A 19684-nucleotide genomic window follows, 5' to 3' on the forward strand; every position below is an offset into this window, starting at 1 on the left:
TGGTGTACTACCCCTCATTCGTAGATCTCAGGCTGGCTCAAAACAAAAATATACAATATAAAACACAAAATACACAATAATATTTTTTTTTAAATCCCACAAGCCAATAAACACCCTCTCCGCTCCCAGCTCCCATTACAAAATTTTATTTCATAATATTTGTGCTTGGTTGTTGTTTTTTTAAAAAACCCCACCTGAAAGTGGCAGTTGAGGCCTCTGTAACACAGTGGACAAAGACCTGTGCTCCACCAGATAATCTCCAGATGTTCTGGACGATGTATGATGGAAGTAACTGAAGAACTATTCTTTCAAACCACTCAGCCACAGAATGAGATTTCCCATCCGTCCTACAAATCTTGCACTCATTCTCCTGACACTAGTTTGGATTAGATAGTAATGCTCCATGCCAACTGTCCACATAGTTTCTGCTAGGCTACACTATATACACATGCCAGTGACAGAACTCAACACTCTTCTCTGAGTGTCTTGCTTCAGGACTGGCTTAATTTCATTCATTTCTTGTGCGTTCTGCTTTTTCCCTATGGAACACCTAGAATATGTACATAGGGTTTCCAGGCAGCCTCCTATCCAGCCATTGACTGCAGCCAGACCTGCTTAGCTTCAGCAAGATGACTGCATGATGCGCTTTCAGCCTGTGCCATGAGGCTTTGAGAATTATCAGCTCGGGCAGCACTCTGGAGCGCAATCCGAGCCAGAGAGCAAAGAATGGCAGCAGCTCGTTGTGACAGCCCTCTCATCCACCGCACTCAGCACCCTCTGTGGCAGTGGGACAGCTGTGGAAGATGGAGTCTAGACTGCCCAATTCCATTCACCTGGCTGGCTCGGTTTTACAAATGGCAATTGAGCAGAAGCCATGATGCTCTACCACAGTCAAAGAGGGAAGGAGATGTTGCAAACATCTCATTTTACAAAATAATGCACTATCCTCACAGCTTCTCCTTTGCCAGTGACATCTGGCTGCCTCTCCAGGCTAAGTTCCTCTCCCATACAGCTGGAAATTCTAACGTTTGCAGGAATGACAGAACGCGGAATCAGTCGCATGGCCTTGGATGCAGAAAGACCTGCTGTTGGACTTGGAGAAGCAGAGAGGAAAGAAACATGCCTTTGATGTGAACAATACAAGCTCTTAATTGTGATTCCTTTGAAACAGCAAAAAGGGCTGCATTCCACACTGTCCATGACAGGACATAAAACACCATCCCTGATTTCTTTCTCTTTTATTTCTTGTGCAAAGTGTTTGAGAACCTGATCTGAGGCTTCGGTTTCATGACTTCCCTCAGCAAACGTGACTTTTCACAGGGAAAGTGACAAAATCCCACTTCCCCTTTGTTTCTGTGGGAATTGGCTCATGCTTGCAGCCTCTCTCACGCCTTATGCCTGTTATCGGATCCGACACGAATGCCTGCAGCCCGACCATTTGATCCCTTCCTATATGGCTAATTTCTCCACCCTTGCCTCCCTCTGCTTGGTCAAATTCACAGGTTGTGACTGTTTTATTAAAACTTTGAATGTTAGACCACGGTGGAAGTATAGTTAGAAGTCATCAGTCTGAGTCAAAATAAAATTGAGGAGGGTTCAGAATACAGAACCCATTAAAAAAGTGGAAGTCAAGAGGAAAAGAACAGAAGTTAGACATGCTGTTATTTAAGGGGTGGGGAACATATGAACAAGAGATACATGAAAGCAATGCTCAGATCCATAGCTGCCAACGTTTCCCTTTTTGAAAGGGAAATTCCCTTATTCCGAATAGGATTCCTCGCAAGAAAAGGGAAAAGTTGACAGCTATGCTCAGATCTATAGATAAAACTTTCAGATTTTCCCATGAACCTTGACATTTTGTTTATAATGCTCTCAGAATCATCACACCAAAGCTCAGAATAGGATATATCAACCAGGTCCCAAAACATGGTATTAATTATGGCCTCACCCACACTTAAATTTCCTTTGCTCTTTCCAGGCACAGTCCACAATTTAAAGCTCTTTGTTCAAGCACCTTTTTTTTGCTTCAGAACTTTCCCTGAGAAAATTCGTTCTTTAAAGCTCAATCGGAGCAAACATCATTCCATGGACTTATTGACTCAAATTGATATTTGTTCTTATTCAGCAAAAACTAAAAACCCAGGATGATTAGGATGTTAACCCTGCTTTGCTTCTACAGTTTACCTGAAAAGTCTTATATTTGGTTCCCTTGGATTGGCAGGACTCCCCAGGCCTAACCACCCACCACAGATGTTTATCCAGTCTGCTTTCATTCAGATTAGCTGATGTCCTCCTTTTCAAGATAACTCACTGCGAACCTTATGTTGGATTATGGAAAATGCAGCTGAGACAAAATATACATTTGAAAGCAAGAGAGGAATGGGAAGGATGCCATCGGTGATGGCAACAATCAAGTGTAAAGGCACAGCTGCTTTTATTCATGAGTGTTAATAAGTTGAGAAAACAGGCAGAGGTGGAAGGCAAGCTATGAGATCACAGGAGCGTGACTCTGCTGAGACATCTCAAGAGCTCTTGATAGGAATTAGGAGGATGCTGACTCCCAGCAGTCCTGTATCCTGAGGTGGTTTGGAGGATACATCTTCTTGCCCTACCTCTTCAATCAAAAGCTGAGGATCCTTTCTCCTCCTGGTTTTCTGATGGAGTGTTGTTCTAAAATTAGGAGACAAAATGCAGCTGTCAGAACAAAGAGCTCAAGCGATGATGGATGGGCACCAAGATGACTCTGGCTGCTCGTTATCCCCTGCCCTGCCTTGGCGCTCGACAAGGGGATGATGCAGTGGATTGCTACGAGCCACGGAGGCGGATACCAGGGAGAGAGACAACAGGAGCAACACACACTGGTCGAAAATGTTCGCTTGACAATCTAAACAGAGGAATTCACTTTTGAATTGTCCAAGTCCTAAGGGGCACAGGGGATCAGGCAGTGTTTGCATGGGAGGCATTCTGCAAAAGAGGTAACTCAGAAAGGTTCCAAAGCATTCGGCAAAAATCCTTAGATCTTTATGCAGAGCAGACACTAATGTCCTGCTCCAAACTTCTTTGCACAGGTCTGTTTTAGAAATGGCACATCATTCCAGTGGGTGAGCTAAGATTAACCTGTGTCCTGGCACCTTCGTGGTTGATGGATGGATAGAATTGCAATACAAAATTTCTGCTTTGACGGGCAAAGCAGACAGCCTAGTACTTTTCTACATACACTTGATGTCATACACACATAATAACTATGTGTGATGTTTATTTTAGCTTACTTTGAGCCTTGGAGATGTGCTGTGGCTGGATTTGGTTAAAATAAAGATGGGCATTTTTGTATCTTAGGTCCAGTATGGTGCAAATGGTTGCAGAATGTAGACTCTCGCTGTTGTAAGGATAGCACAAAGTTCTATATTGCAACAACTTTATTCTAGATAACAAACAGGAGCTTTCATTTTTTTAGTTCTGGCCTCCAAAAAAAGTGCTATTCTTTCCCCAGTGCACCAACGGAGAGTTCTTTTGCTATCTAAGCATGAACAGTATTTTCCCCACCCCACCACAAGGCAAGATCTTCCCTCAGACAGAAGAGTTATGTTGTGCAGTCCTCATTGCTGTTGAACCCAATAAACATTCATACTATATGCATCAAAACAGGCGCCTTTGCTTGCAGTTCGTCATTTCTCAAGGTTGCCTTCCAGCATATGAGTTCACATTTTGATAAAGATTTGAGTAGAATAATCTCCAACTGTGTATGTCATATACCTACAACATGAATGGTTGCTTCTTTCTTCAAGTACAGCACTGACAGGCTAAGTTCTCAAGACAAATGGACAGGTGCAAAAAGGTGCAAGGGAGAAACTGTGATTCAGGTGTTACAGTTCTGATAAACTGGTTGATGCCCCCTTCCTAGATGGTCCAAGAGATAATAATAATAATAATAATAATAATAATAATAATAATAATAACAACAACAACAACAACAACAATAACAACAAAAACAACACAATTTTTAGGAATATAAATTCCCCTCTTGTTTTTTGATGTCTCTTTTTAAAAAATAAAATAAATTTTATTAGAGTTTATAAAGAAAAATACAAAGATTATTGTCAAATATATTTTTTGGGTCTAAACTAAAACATTAATCCAGAGGCAAAAAGGAGAAAGAAAGAAAGAAAGAAAGAAAGAAAGAAAGAAAGAGGAAGAGATAAAGAAAAAGAAAAAGGAATAGAAAAGGAATTAAAAGAGAGAAAGAGAAAAGAGAGAAAAGAGAAAAGAGAGTGAGAAAAAGTTAAGAAGCTAAGGAACTTCCTATTCTTCATCTACCCACTATATTCAGTGGTACCTCAGGTTACATACGCTTCAGGTTACAGACGCCGCTAACCAGGAAATAGTTCTTCAGGTTAAGAACTTTGCTTCAGGATGAGAACAGAAATCGTGCTCCGGCGGCGCAGCAGCAGCAGCAGCAGCAGCAGCAGGAGGCCCCATTAGCTAAAGTGGTGCTTCAGGTTAAGAACAGTTTCAGGTTAAGAACAGACCTCCAGAATGAATTAAGTTCTTAACCCAAGGTACCACTGTATAAACATTATTCACTTCATCCACTTCAGTATTACACCTAATAAAGCCATTGTTTTTTGATGTCTCATATTGAAAGGAACTCGAAAATCAGAAGAATCTAGAAGATCTTGGGAAAATATTCTCTTAGAATGGGCAATGGGTTGTGTCTTGAAAGTGGCATTGCTACCTCTGTTCTCTGTGACTGCAGAAGCACAGAATCAGAAGCCATGTGTATTTCAGATATTTCTAGGAAATCCTTAGCAATTATTTGGTTCCTTGAGCCCATCTGCAAGAAGCAATGTCTTCAAAGAAGAAATGGGTGCCATAGGGAGCAAGAGTAGGCCCATATTTGCAATCTGCCCGCTTTTCAAATAAGAGGAGCAATGCCCCTATGGCCTGGTGTGACAACTGAAGGGCATTCTGTGCCCTATTACTCTGCACTCTGCAATAAGGCTGGGCTACCTTGCTGGCAGTGTCCCAACCTAGCCTGCCTTGCTGATTATTACTAACTGAGTGGCAGCACAGCAGGAGATCTGTGCAGCAGGAAAGTTTGTCTCTTGAGCTATCAAACATCTCATGTGTGGAAGTCCTGGCATCCTGGACACCTTCCAGATTGGGAAATTACCTTCTGCCTCCCTGACTACCCCCTGCAGTTTAAATGGGAAACAGTCTTCTCCCTTCTGCCTCTTCCAATTGCTCCAGAGGGTTTTTGTGAACTGTAAAACAGCTGCCGTCAGAGGTGGGAAAGGCAATGAGTTGCTGGGGCCATAGGATTGACTTAGTGAAGACTTAGATGACTGTCACCTGTTGACTTGTCAACACCATTCCCCATAACGCCTTGGCACAGGATGCCTTCCAGGGCTAATATTGACCTGGTCTGGCAAATGCATTCAGATCTGCTGGGATCAGGGTGTACAGACCAATGTTCAGTCATATTAGATGTGCAGAGTAAATGGGTTGTCTTCTGTCCTCTGTTTCATTATAACAATTTCAGCTTTAAAGCAAAATTGCCTCCTCAGTAGAGCAGAAAATTTGCCTCAGTAGGGCAAATATCATATTCATCTTGGATAAGAACATTTACTGAGGGAGCAGGATGGTAGGTTTTAATGTCCTACTCAATGTGATGTCAACAAAATCACTGCTGAATATTACCAGTGCAGATGTATGCGTGTTTACATGGAGGTAAGTCGCACTATATGGCCCACAATGTTCACTGGAGCCCACTAGTAAGTGGGTTTAGGATTGAAGCCTCACTGTTGACCACCATATACCCAGGATCTTGAAAACTGGAGAAGATGCAGTGAAGAGTTACAAGCATGAATTAGTGGATGGAGGACAAGCATGACCAAGAGATGCTAAAGAATATTGACCTGTTTATCGCTAAAAATATGATGAGATTGTTGAAGTGTCTTCCCAATAGATATTTGCTTGAGTTTTCTGCTGTGTTCCCTGATAGGTAAGAGGGTGGAAATTAAATGGTGGCTCATACCCAACCATTGCACACGTGGAATGACTTCCTGGAGTGCAATGGATCTCCCTTAGGATTATGAGTACTGATGTATTGATTGACTGGGGGGAGGGGGAATGGATGATGCATGAGACTGTTGCACCAGAGGGTATGAACCTCATTCAAATTATAAGAAATTTGGCCCACAAGGCCAATCCTGTTAAGGAAAGGTTCTCTACTCCTGTGTTATGTTAGAGGTTTTTAACAGATGCTGGATGGCATAGGAGCTAACTCCTAGGGGCCAAGGTCCCTTAGGTGCCCCAAATAAAATATTTGAGGAGGCAACCCCCCCTCAAGTTGATTCTTGGTAGTAGCACCTGCCCTGTGGAACACCCTCCCACCAGATGTCAAAGAGAAAAACAACTGACAGTCTTTTAGAAGACATCTGTTTAGGGAAGCTTTTAGTGTTTGACAGACTATTTTATTTTAATATTTTGTTGGAAGCCGCCCAAAGTTGCTGGGGAAACCTAGCCAGATTGGTGGGGTATAAATAATAAATTATTATTATTATATTATTATTATATTACTCAAATGGTGTGCATGTGCTGCATTTCGTGATCGATTATGTGAGGCAGGGCTTTCTTGTCTGCTCCCCCAATATTTTATTCAATATTGGCAAGTTGGCAACCCTGCTGCATGGCCATTTGTAGCAGCAGATATCTGGCATTGGCCAGAGAGTTGGACCAGATAACCTTTGAAAGTTGGAGCACCATGGGAGAGTAAGTAATCAAGGGGTCTGCTAAACATGGCAGGTTTGATGTGGTAGGGTACCCTTTTCTTAGCAATAGGAACAAAAGTTAGAAACTTCATTGGCCTCCAAACAAGGAAGGAGGGGATATGTGTACTTTTGAACACAAGGTTGCTGCTGCTCTCATTGCGTATGTACCTGGCCATACTCAATGCCTCCCTACCTTCTTGAGTTTATTATCTGTTATTTGTTGAAAAACCAATAAAAATATTTCATGCAGGAAAATAATCATAGGATATTCCCTCTCTCTCTCCCCAGCACATCTTTGCCCCTTTTAGGGGCACAAAGTTTGGGGATCACAAGCCAAGGCATCCAGCCCAGGAGGAACCTCATTCATAGCCAATCATTGCTGAGATGGGGACTATGTAGGAATTAGGTTCTTTCCATGCTATCAAGAGCAAGCAAGCTACAAGCCAAAATGAATAAGCCTTTCCACTACATAGAGAATTGTGCTCTTGTCTCCCCTGTGCTGGCAGAACAATGCAGCCACCAGCCTGACATACCTCTATGACATGTGAGCCAAAATGGAAAGGCAGACCATTGACTGGGAGTGATTTGTGGGTGATGTGTATTCTAAAACAAGAGAGAACACACTGTCTGTTTTTATTGAAGTTATATTTGGGGTAGAGTAAGAAATAAAAATGGGAATGTGGGTGGTGCTGTGGTCTAAACCACAGAGCCTAGGGCTTGCCGATCCGAAGGTCAGCAGTTTGAATCCCCACGACGGGGTGAGCTCCTGTTGTTTTGTCCCAGCTCCTGCTCACCTAGCAGTTTGAAAGCACATCAAGTGCAAGTAGATAAATAGGTACCGCTCTGGTGGGAAGGTAAACGGCGTTTCCATGCACTGCTCTGGTTTGCCAGAAGCAGCTTAGTCATGCTGGCCACATGACCCGGAAGCTGTCTGCGGACAAACGCCTGCTCCCTCAGCCAATAAAGCGAGATGAGTGCACAACCCCAGAGTCGTCCACGACTGGACCTAATGGTCAGGGGTACCTTTACCTTTAAGAAATAAAAAATAAAAATCATGATTGGTTTTATTATTATTATTATTATTATTATTATTATTATTATTATTATTATTATTAACTTTTATTATGATCAACAAGCACTTTCTAAAACCAATAACAAAATACAACCAGCAATTTAAAACTAAGCAAATTGCAAACCTAGTAGTAGCAAGAATTTTAAAAAACAAACAAACCCTGCAGTAAAACTAGCAAAAATGAAACTAGATGTTACACATGAAAAGCCTGCTGAGATAAAAGTTTCTTCGATTTCTAGCAAAAGACACAAGAAGATCAAGGGTGTTCTGGAATGGCATCACCAACACAGAGAAGCCCCTTTCTCTTGTGCTCCCTCACCAAATCTCCTTGCACTTAGAGCAAGGCTTCTGACATTGATCTTCATTTCTGGGTAGACCACTGGAATAAATGGTCCCCAACAGTAGTGACTGGTGGTCAGTGGACCTGGCAGGGCTGCTAGTGAGTCATGGGACCCTGGCCAATGAGGTCACAGGGATGTGGACCGTTTTCTCCCCATCCTCCTCCCTTGCAAAGATGCTGTGGAAGCCTTAACAAATGCTTAGCACCTTAAGTGTCTTATTGTGGTTCAGAAGGGGTCCCTGCTGCCAAGTGGTGGCTGGAAGGGCAGAGGTCAGAGAGGCCAACAGTAAGTGGAGGAAGAGCCAGCTAATTCTACATTTGTCTCCATCCTTCTCCCTGTTGAGTAGTACAAGGGCAATGCTGACATGAAGCAGAAGGAAGCTGACAGCCAGTGGATACTTTGGACTGGATGCAAGTAAGATGGCAGGCAGGTGGCAGCTGGAGGCAGGCCGAGACTGGTGGGGCAATGGACCAGTCTCCACTGCAACCAGTCTGATAGTAACCAAAGCATGAACGACTGGAAGCCAAGTCCACTTTCTCCAAGTAAGCCAAAGCTTGTAAAAGGCACTCTTCCTAGCAACTGTGGCCATCTGAGCATCTGGAGAAAGTGATGGATCATTGAATACTCTGGAGCTCAAATACCACCTACCTGAAGAGCAGTGCAACCTCATCCAGGTTGAACCACCTCACCTAGATCAGCAGTGTTCTTGACTCACAGTTCCTCTGTTTTGTCTGGATTTATCTGCAGTTTCGAAAGCTCCATATTCCACTCCTGAACTGACCTCAGGTTGCTTGCCTTGAAAACAGAGAAAACTTCATTTCGCTTCTTCCTCCTCAAAAATTGTACATCCTCTGCATATTGTCAGGTTATACTCTATCTTCTCTCAACGAATCATCACAGACAGATGAGGATCAGTGCAGATGTCAAACGCAGCTCTGGCACAGCCTCTGTGTTTGGATTTGCTCCCTTCTCCCTGTTCTTCTTCCCTCTCTGCCTCTGCTGCAGGATGACACTCATCCATCATCAGCATTTTAAATACAAGCACATCACTGAGTTTCTCATCCCCCTTCCCCCTCCCCCTGCTCATTGCAGGGCTTGGCCTCACTCAACCACCTCCTCACTTTCCACTGCCGGCTGAAGTTGTGTAATCCTCTATTTGGTTTAGTTCCACATGGCTTCCTTGTGCATGGATGAAAGAATCCAATGGGAGACGAGTAAATTACACTAAATAATAACAGGCGGTTTGCTCTGATAATTTTCATAATGGCACAGCCATACACACAGACTCACATGAATTTATTCATAAATACGCATCCATCTGAACAGTTACAAGCACCAGATGTAAAACTGGAGCAGACCCATAGAAAACAGTAAACCATTGTGTTTTTTACCGGCAGGCGGCGAATCTTAAGAAATTGATCACTATAAATACGTATGTATTCAGATTATCAGATCACTATTTTCCAAAGGTAGCCCATTCCATTCCTTGTCTTGTTCATCTTCACAGCAATCCTGTTTAAAAGGACACAATTTGCCAAGGGAAAAATGAGTCATATGACACCACACATTTAAAGCACATGGATTCTTCCCCAATAATCCAGGGAGCTGTAGTTTGTTAAGGGTTTGGGAATTGTAGCTCTGTAAGGGGTAACCTACAATTCCCAGGATTCCTTGGGGGAAGCCATGTGTGTGGGGGGGGGTGTGGCATTAGCAACAGCAGCTTGCCATGGTCAGCCTATGAATTCATGGCTGAAGTGGGACCAGTCTAGCATTTCAGCCACTGAATCGCTCTAGTCTAGTGGATTCTGGTCTGCATATCAGAACATGAGCACTTAGGCTAATTGTAATTATGAAGGATCATAGCTTGATGGCAGAGCACATACATTGCAATCAAAATGCCCCAGGTTCAATCCTCAGCATTTCTAGGTGGGGATAGGAAAGATTTCAGTCTGAGACCCTGGAGACTGTTTCCAGTCAGTGCAAATGAAGACTTGACGGACCAGTAATCTGGCTCAGCATCAGGCAGATTCCTATGTTCCTGTGACCTGAGCCCATTGGAATGGACTCCCAGGTTCTAATCTCAGTCAAACTAGGGGTAAACAAAGAGGAAAAACCAACTGAAACTGTTTGGTTTACACTAGGAGCAATTTTGGGCTGCGGTTCTACCATATATTTAGTGGCTGTTGATGTTTCTGGGTGATGCCATGACCTCTTGCTAGTGCAACAAAAGTTTATGATAATGACAACTTGGAACAATCAGACTAAGAGAACCTGAGACGCAAACTTTAATCTGCTACAAGCTATGCTAGGTCTAGACCCATTGATCTAAAAAGGACCTGACACTCAGATTCTGTTCTCCAACACACCATGCCTCATTTTAGAGTGACCTCCCTTTTGAAAGCTCTAGTCCTGGATCTCAGATTCCAAATCCTCATTACACCAGGTGTAAATCCAAAATAACTCCACTGACTCCTTTGGAATCACCCTGGATTTATGAGGGGTGAAACCGAGCTTGCTATCTGTCCTGACTGATTTACGGGTGTAACTGATCTCTGAAATCCTGGCCCAGTATCTTTCCTAGCTGCATATGGAGAACGGCAGACGAAGAGAGGGTTGTTTCGGAAAGTTGGAGCAGAATGCCAGGGACAAGTCATGTCATTGCCTCACTATCCATTTACCAAGGGAGCAGCATTTTGTTGAGCTCCATCGATATTTCATCTCGTCAAATAACTGCGGCTCCATGTCAAAGGAGTTCTTCAGAAAATAAATGGTGGTGGCTGAGGGAAAGAAAGGGAAATGGACATCTCTTATCCAGGAAACTCTTCCCCATAACCTTTCTAGCCTCGCTACCCATATCACTTGTTGGAGGGAAACTCTCCCTTCCTTGAAATAGCTTGATACTTGTTAAAAGAAAGAGAAGAAACCTTGCTGTGGTGGTGGTGGGGACACAGTAGATTTTATCATCAAAGCAAAATGAGCTGGAGCACAGCCTCTGTTGCACACATGACTCCTAACTTCTGATATGTCATGCATGGCTGCTCAGATTTAAACAGAGTGGCTTATTTTAGCTGCAGTTTATCTTCTCTGCGTGCCCTGTTCAAGAGAAAAGGGAGGGAGAGGGTTATTTAAAGGGAAGCCCCTGAAGTGGCAGACCTGAACACTACTAATTATAGAAAGCAGAAGGTGCATTGAAGCTAAAGGAGGGAAACTGTTTTTCTCAGCTAGTGGTCGGGATTGGCATTCTGCGTAGGCAGTGCCTCATTTAAGCTACATGAGGCCTAATGGAAAAGGAGAGGATTGGCCATGTTGGGATAGAAGTCAGGCCTATGGAGAATCATCCTTAACCGCTGGCAGGGTGGCAGATCCATGGAGGGCCTGAGGCCTTGGGCTGAGGAGAGCCAGTCAGTTATGTAAATTGAAGCTAATGAAATCCAACCCAGGTGGCATCATTAATTAGAGTAAATCAGCCTGTGTTGCCCTGGTGCCAAAAGAGGGAAGAGATAGTGGGGAGAGTGGGCGGGGGGTGGGCACGGGACAGGAGGACTGAAGAGAAAAGCTTCAAGGAAGCCTGTGTGCCAGCATGCCGTGAGCCTACGGGTATCCATTCAAAATTTAATAGACGTGGTGGTTGTTTCAGGGAATTCTATGGAGCTGCTTTCTGGAAATAAAGGGTGCCCATTACATTTTATGAAACACTGATGTTCTGAAATATAGGACATCTCTTAAAACAAGGGACATCAGGCAACTCAGCAGGGGTTGGATTGGGGAGATGCCAGCATTAGGTTCATCCAAGGCCTGGATAGGAGTGGAGGGGGCAGAATGAAGGGCTTTGGTAGGCCAAAGGGAAGGGAAGGGAAGTAGAGCACTCAGCTTGGCCAAGACTGTTCAGTAGCTCTGCTGAAGCCTTGGTGGGTGAGGACGAGGGGGCAGTGGAGGGCATGAGCAAGTCCCTGTTTGCCTTTGAAGCTCAATGGACAGCCTGGGCAAGATGTTATCATTCACCGACAGGTCGCTTTGAGACTAAAAAGCTAACATAAATCAGAAATGCCTGGGTTTTTTTTTAAGGGGAGTAAGATAAATTGATGAAATTGTTGCACAGTCATAGATCTGGAAAGAAGCTATTTTAATTTCAGCAGACATGTGAGTTTTGTGTCATTTTGGAAAATAAGTTTTTATTTTATGGTTTAGTATTCTTTTTATTTTGAATGACACATGGGGGAAAAACATAATCTTTTCAGAGTTTAGGGCCTCTAACGTTGTTAATCTGGCCCAGTCGATTAAGCATTGACACACACCTGATGCAAAAGGAACCCTCAACACAGATACTTTGCAGTGGCTGTGCATCAGTGATGAGCCACTATGAAAGAAGCTGGTGGACATGCACCTATAGAGCTATAGTTCTTCAAGAGGTTTCTCCATCCTGTTTTTGCTCTTTATGGTTTCTTCCCCAAAATTAAGGCTGTCATACATCCAGAGAATTTACCGGGATTTCAAAGGCAGGTTTGTTTAAAAAAACCTAAAAAAATAAATTCAACAATTTCAGTGGTTTCCTAAACCCTATCGAAATGAGAATCCATGAGCTATAGGCTTCACCTGCTAATGTCCATAATAGCCACTGGAGGCTCTGGTGGTAAATGCCAGACTGAAGATAGATTCTAGCTTCTCCAAGACAGATGGAGAAAATGGTGGTGGCCGCATCTACAGAGGTGGGTGAAGGAGACCAGGCTCTTTTTCTCCTGGTATGCTACAGAGCTGGTAGCCATTTGCTCCCTCCCTCCCTCCCTCCTGTGTTCCCAGTTCCCCACAGCTTTTACATATCTCCAGTCTTCCTTGTTTTACTCTCAGGACTATTATATGTCACTTACTTTGAAGAAATGTCCTTATTTCAGAACCCTCGAGCTCCACGGAGACTCATAAAGCAAATACCCCCTCTCACACAGAGCACCAAAAGTGTCTTATGTTTGGGGGATTTCTGCCTGCTAAATCTCGCTTGCTCTCCTCCCTCTCCGCCCACCCAATGCGGCTGGATAGGCTTGCATATGCTGACACTGGCCAAACAGATGGAGGGGGGGAGCTAATGTGTGTGTACATCAGCTGCATCCAGCCCAGACGCTGATCTATAAACTAATCCCACCCTGATCTATAGCCTAATTCACCTAAAACACAATTACAATCTGGAGGAGAAAAATATTGATTTCAAAATTGCTTTGCAGCTGGTGGAATGGAATGGAGGGTGGGGGCACAGAATGGCAGGGGAAAGGGAGCGACAGGCAAACAGCAAAGACCCAGGAGACCGCAAGTGTTCTGGATGAAGAACAATCTGTGAGGTAGAGCCATGGCTGTCTAGCCTAAGGAACAACAAGGAGAGTAAGATGGGTGTCGTTTCCTCGGGAATCAGGAATCAACAGCTGGAGGTCCCTGGGCCAAATCTGGTCATTGTGTGTGGAGGGAATGAGAGACTCATCATGAGAGCACCAGATGGACCAATGAACCCCTTTTCCTGCTATGGTCCAAGTTGGCCAGGGACAAATAGTTATAGCTTGGTGTGATGATGAGCTGGAAGCAGCAATGCTTCCGAGTACCAGTTGCTGGAAACCACAGGAGGGGAGAGTGTTCTTGTGGTCATGTTCTTCTCCTCGGTTTCCCACGGGCATCTGGTTGTTCTCTGTGAGAAAAGGATGCTGGGCTAGCGGGACATGATCCTGTTCCAACAGGCTATTCTTAAATTCTTACGAGAGGAGGCTGCCGATAAGAAGAGAAGAACTGCCGTGAGTTGCGATCAAAAGGTAGAGTGGCAGTTCATGCAGATGGAGGCTCAGCTGGTTGCTTTGAAGGCAGGGACTTCGGGAGGATGAATCTCATACCTTCTGGAGAGTAGTCAGTTGGTAGAGCATGTGACTCTTATTGTCAGGGTTGTGGGTTCAAGCCCCATGTTGGGTGAAAGTTTCCTGCACTGCAGGAGATTGGACTAGATTATCATGGTGGCCCCTTCCAACTCTATGATTCAGTGGGAGGGGGTGTTGCTAAATCTGGGATGCATCCATTGCAGTGCCAAATTCTACTAATTGCAAGTGGACCAAGTAGCCATTTTTACTCAATCTGATAATTTGCTAGGGGCCTTGGTAAAGGTCTATAGCTGTCAACTTTTCCCTTTTCTTGCAAGGAATCCTATTCGGAATAAGGGAATTTCCCTTTAAAAAAGGGAAACGTTGACAGCTATGTAAAGGTCATAACCTCACTATGTCCCCCTGACACACAGCCCCAGATCTGAATCATGTGCAAAGGAACATAACAAAGGTGCCAAGAGATACAACAGAGCCAACCTAGCCCCTATGCTTTGAAGTGAGAATCAGAACTGAGGTCACACTGAGACAAAACATGGGTCTGACTTATTTAATCACCCCAAATTTGATTGGTTAAAACAGGCATAGGCAAACTCCGGCCCTCCAGGTGTTTGGGACTACAACTCCCATCATCCCTAGCTAACAGGACCAGTGGCCAGGGATGATGGGAACTGTAGTCCTAAACATCTGGATGGCCGGAGTTTGCCTATGCCTGGTTTAAAACCATACAACATTCATCTTCATGCAGTGCAACTTTGTGTACATTTTTCTCTGAATGAAGTTCCAAATTGTTTGATTGAGCTTCCTCCCTAGTTCAGTACTGCAGCCTTAGACTCTTGCTCATTCCTCTGTAAGGCTACATCAGCTATAACTTTACCTGGTATATATGGAGGGTGCTATGACGACACATATATTTATAAATTCACAATTTCCCCATAGATTTTCTTCACATTTGTGTGGCTCAATGGATCTCACCAAGACCAAAAAACAAACAAAAATGGGAATGCATGTATATTAACATTTACAGTAATGAGGCTTGCCTTAAATTGGAGGAGAAGTAGGCTTAGGTTTTAGTACTGCCAGAGTCTTCCACAGTTGTACCACCAGGGGCACAGGAGGGCCCCAAATGCAGCCAGTCTGGCTTACTACAGGCTGAAAGAAATGAAGTATAGACCATCTAAAGCAGTGTTTCCCAACCTTGGGTCTCCAGCTGCTGTTGGACTACAATTCCCATCATCCCTGACCATTGGTCTTGCTAGCAAGGGATGATGGGAGTTGTAGTCCAAAAACAGCTGGAGACCCAAGGTTGGGAAACACTGATCTAAAGAGTGCAGCACACACAAACACACACACCATTGCAGGACAGCTGCATGGAGCATAATATCCCCCACATGCTTCCAAATCTTTCTGACCCTGCTCCGTTGGGTAATCCATCTCGGTGTGCAATTTATAAGTGACTTATTCAAAGATTTCTAATATGTGGAATTTGAAACAAAAAAAAATTGGTGCTTTATGTATTGCTGCTAGATTCTGTCAACAAGGACATCATTATCATTAACAAATCAAGTTATTTTGCAAGACTTGAAAGCTGCTCTGCTGTCAGCCAACTCCAGGCTGAGTCCTCTTTCCTGGCAGCAGCGTTTGAAAGGATGATATATGGCACGCAAAGGGAGGAAGGATATGTTTAATGGCAGGTGGAAGTGTTCTATTGATTACACAGACAAGACATGAAATACTGACATAGGTGTTATAGAATTTACTAAACATTTATGGAGAGCAGTGGAACAGTCAGTGGCTCAACACTCAAAATGCTTTCTCTCTCCCCAGGAAGGCACTGAGAATGAAGACTTTCCTTCTTGCTCCAGACTGCTTGGCACAGTTCAGCCTCTGATTTGTCCAGCCTGGGTATTAGAGGGCTGCACTATAGCCAGGAATAAAAGGCTGTTCCTATCACCACCTCAAACATTCTTGACCTGAACATTTCCTTTTGAGCTTCAGAAGTCTTTTCCAAGTTCCAAACACCAGATTTTTGTATTGCTTGCTCACTCTGGCATGCTAGCGGGTTTTAGTTTTATCATTTGTGTAATCATTTATGTAATAATATTTATTGTCAGTTCATAATGATATAATAAATATAATAAATATGGATCCCCAAGGATGTGCTCTACAGGCACAGGACTCATGGGTAGACCAACTCTGCATTACAAAGATGTCTGTTAAGGTGGCATGAAGGCTGGCAACATCAACCCCACTGTGTGGAAATCCCTTGCAGAAGATCACAGTACCTGGAGACAGTCAGATTGCGCATCCATAGTAGTGAGCAGAGGAGAAATGACTGCTGGGAGCAGAGATGGATTATCGGGAATGCAACAAGTTCGATTGCACTGGGCAGAGAGCCTTGGGGGCACCACAGGGGTGCCTGAACTGTGATGTAGAATGGAAGGCGAGAGGTGAGTGGCACAAAATTTTGACATCACACAGGGTGCTGCTGAAATTTGAGACCCCAAGGTCCACCACTGCTGGGAGTAGCACAGAGAGAAGAAAGGCCACAGCACATCTGTATCAGCACAACCAGATGCCTTCATCTGCCCCAGCTGCATTAAAACATGTCTCTCCCATATCAGTCCCTATAGCTACCAGCAGGTGCTGTAACTCTCCAATGGTTTGACTTCACCCCCAAAGGCACATTCCTCCATTTTCTCCCGAGACAGATGGATGCCAACAACTGAATAAATATGTTATACTAATTATCTGTGCAAGCATTTTATGAACTCTAGATATTCTACCAATGTTCACAATGTGCCTTGATGTGCATTGAGTTCCACAGGACAACCACAAATCACATCTGTTGACTCCTTGGTATCTTGCTGCTAAATTCATCACAGAAGTCCTAATTCTTGCATTATGGAAGCGAGTAAATAACATAACCAGGATAACTTGGTTCATTCTATTTGTGATCTGATGTAGCGGCATTTACTAAGTGAGACAGGCTCAGTAACCCACATATGGTGCCAGCTGAAGCTGCTGGTGGGTTTTATTTCTTATCATGCTTCTGGTTGTCTTAACCTTCTTATCATGCCCATCAGTGTGGTATCAGTTCATTTGGCACAGAGATTGAAATCTGGAGGAAAAAGTCACACAAAGGTGGCAGCTGGTAAGACAACAGCATCAGATGCATATAATTTCTTTCAAAATTAGATTTATTGAAGTCCTGTCTAGTGGAAATCACTGTAGCATGGAACACTCAGCATATGGATTTGATCATTGACTTATGCCTGACTACATTTTTCATTAGGGGAAATATTGGCTGTGAATGTTTTGACCTCATAATCTCTGTATTTTAAACAATAACCAGTGGAAAACCAAACTAGAGTGGGGAGCTAGACATTTTGTCTCAAGTACTCTATTGTGCTTAGGAATGAGTACCTGTAAAAAATAAAATAGAAATCAGACATTGCTTAAAAAGAGTTCTTTCTCTGCCTTATCACTGACAAGCATAGAGAACAGGTGGCAATCCCATTTTCTTCAATGGCTAAATGAAGGAATCTCCTGCTTCCAAGTTGAATATATATATATATATATATTTATATATATATATTTGGAGAGGGATTTAAGATGGTGAGGCCACCAGGAACACAGCCAAAGGATTTGAAGTCCAAGCACTGAACACACCAGGGGAGATTTGATTGATTTGATTGTGGGCGACTCATATTTAATCCTGACAAAGATCTGAGGGTCTTTCACTGAACTTGTAGTACCAGCTGAAGAAAAGACCAAGGTCAACATTTCTGGTTCAGGGCCCAAATGACCATGACTGAATACCACCATTTTTATAGCATCAGGAGGAAGTGAGATAAAGATCACGCACTTCGTTTTGCCACACCCAAACATGTAGCAGACAGTTTTATAGCAATGGCACTAGACTTAATAAAACTTGCTTTGTACCATTTTAGAACTTTCTTTGTGAGCATTCATTTTCTAGCGCTGGAAGGAATCCTCAACCTGCGTCTCACTTTTGGACAATTTTGATTTGCTTTCCAGGTTTTGACATAGCCATTAGTTATTAAGAGAAATTATTTCTATTGTTGTTGTTGGATCATTTTTTAAAAATTAGCTACAGGCAGCATCACAGAACAAAGAAACAGAATACCCGTGAACAGAGTTAATCACAAATGGCTAATTATTTCACCCCATCTCTCCCTCCCGAAATCATGAAATATTATCCCCATGAAAAAAGGAAAAGGTATCTTCACTCATTATCTCTTCATGGATTTTATGCACCTAATTCATCAAACTAGAAACACTTCCTGCTTGTCTCCTTTCAGTTTTGGAATAAAGCTGGTGACCCCACGGATTCTAACTGCTGGAGGTGACGCTTCTAATTTATATCTCCCAGCAAATGCCCCAAACTTATATTCCTTCTAGCTGTGGACAGAACTTTGTGGAACATTCCCAAATTGAGGCGCATGTTAACATTGCCAGTTTGAATGATTTTCTGTGAGAACAAAGGCATTTAGCCTTGAAAGGTGTTGCTGTGTCTTTAACAACTGCACGGCAGCACAATCTTTGCGCAGACAGGGGATGCCACCTCTGCTACATTCTTCACCAGCTAAGAAACAATTCAAAAACAAAAAACATAGGAACCAGGAATGCATTATAAGTTCATCATGTCCTTATTTCTGAATGGAATTGTTTCAACAAACATGAAATGGTCAGCAGAATTCTTAGTCTCCTCAAACTTTGGTGATTCTTGTCACAATGTGTTAAGAAGATGCTGCTGGATCAGACCAAAGATTTGTCCTGTTCTTACAGTGGCCAACCAGATGTCTGTGGAGAGCTTGCAAACAGGCCTGGACCACAAGAGCACTCTTCCCTCCTGCAGTTTCCAGCCATTTATTTATTGCGTTTATATCCCATCTTTGCATCCAAGGAGCTTAAGGTGGCATGTACATGGTTCTCCCCCTTCCTAATTTAAGCCCTACAACAACAATGTGAGCTACGGTAGGTTACACTGAAAGGCAGTGACTGGCCCAAGGTCACCCAGTGAGCTTTTTGGCCTAGTGGAGGTTTGAACCCTGGTCTCTCCCAGGTGCTATTCTGACACTCTGACCTCAGGGGCTCTCAAATTAATTTTCTGCAGGAATAGCCAATCAGCAAACACATAGGAAGCTGTTTTGTTATGAGTCAAACCAATGGTCTATGTTGTTCAGTATTTTCTTCTACACTTCAGGTCAAGCAATTTGTTCATTCACGCCAGTACTGTCTATTGCAACTGACAACAGCTCTCCAGGGCCTTAGTCCTTCCCATTACCTGGCTGCCACCAGATTTCTTGAGATATCACCCTTTCCCTTAGATAACCAGTAGGTCACGGTGTTTTGCAGCATAATTTCTTGTTGGAGTTCCTAAAACATCAGAAGCCCTCTCCAGAGCAACTCAGCACAGGGCTTTTGGTGGGGCTGCCTGTGTTTTGTGGAACAACATTCCTGTCGAGATACAGAATTCCTGAAAGTGCCCATTATCTGTACTTTCTGGAAACAACTGAGGACATTTTTGTTTTGACAAGCATTACCAGCTGGTCTCTGCCTTGGATCCTTATTTTGCTTTGTTTTCAAACTCATTTTTAGTTTTTTTTATACAGTTTTAAAATTACAATGATA

The 19684-nt window shown here is 43.3% G+C and overlaps 1 long non-coding RNA gene across 1 annotated transcript in view; it reads right to left on the minus strand.

The window, feature by feature from the left end:
- Positions 1–2497: 2497 nt before the first annotated feature.
- The window catches only part of LOC308586047, a 63287-nt gene continuing 46100 nt past the window's right edge, over positions 2498–19684 (minus strand). The window contains exon 3 of the long non-coding RNA XR_014007728.1: positions 2498–2670. This is a non-coding gene — a long non-coding RNA (uncharacterized lncRNA). The remainder of the gene's footprint in view (positions 2671–19684) is intronic.

Source organism: Podarcis bocagei (genome assembly GCF_964188305.1).
Source record: "Podarcis bocagei genome assembly, chromosome: 4".
Taxonomy (NCBI): Eukaryota; Metazoa; Chordata; class Lepidosauria; order Squamata; family Lacertidae; genus Podarcis; species Podarcis bocagei.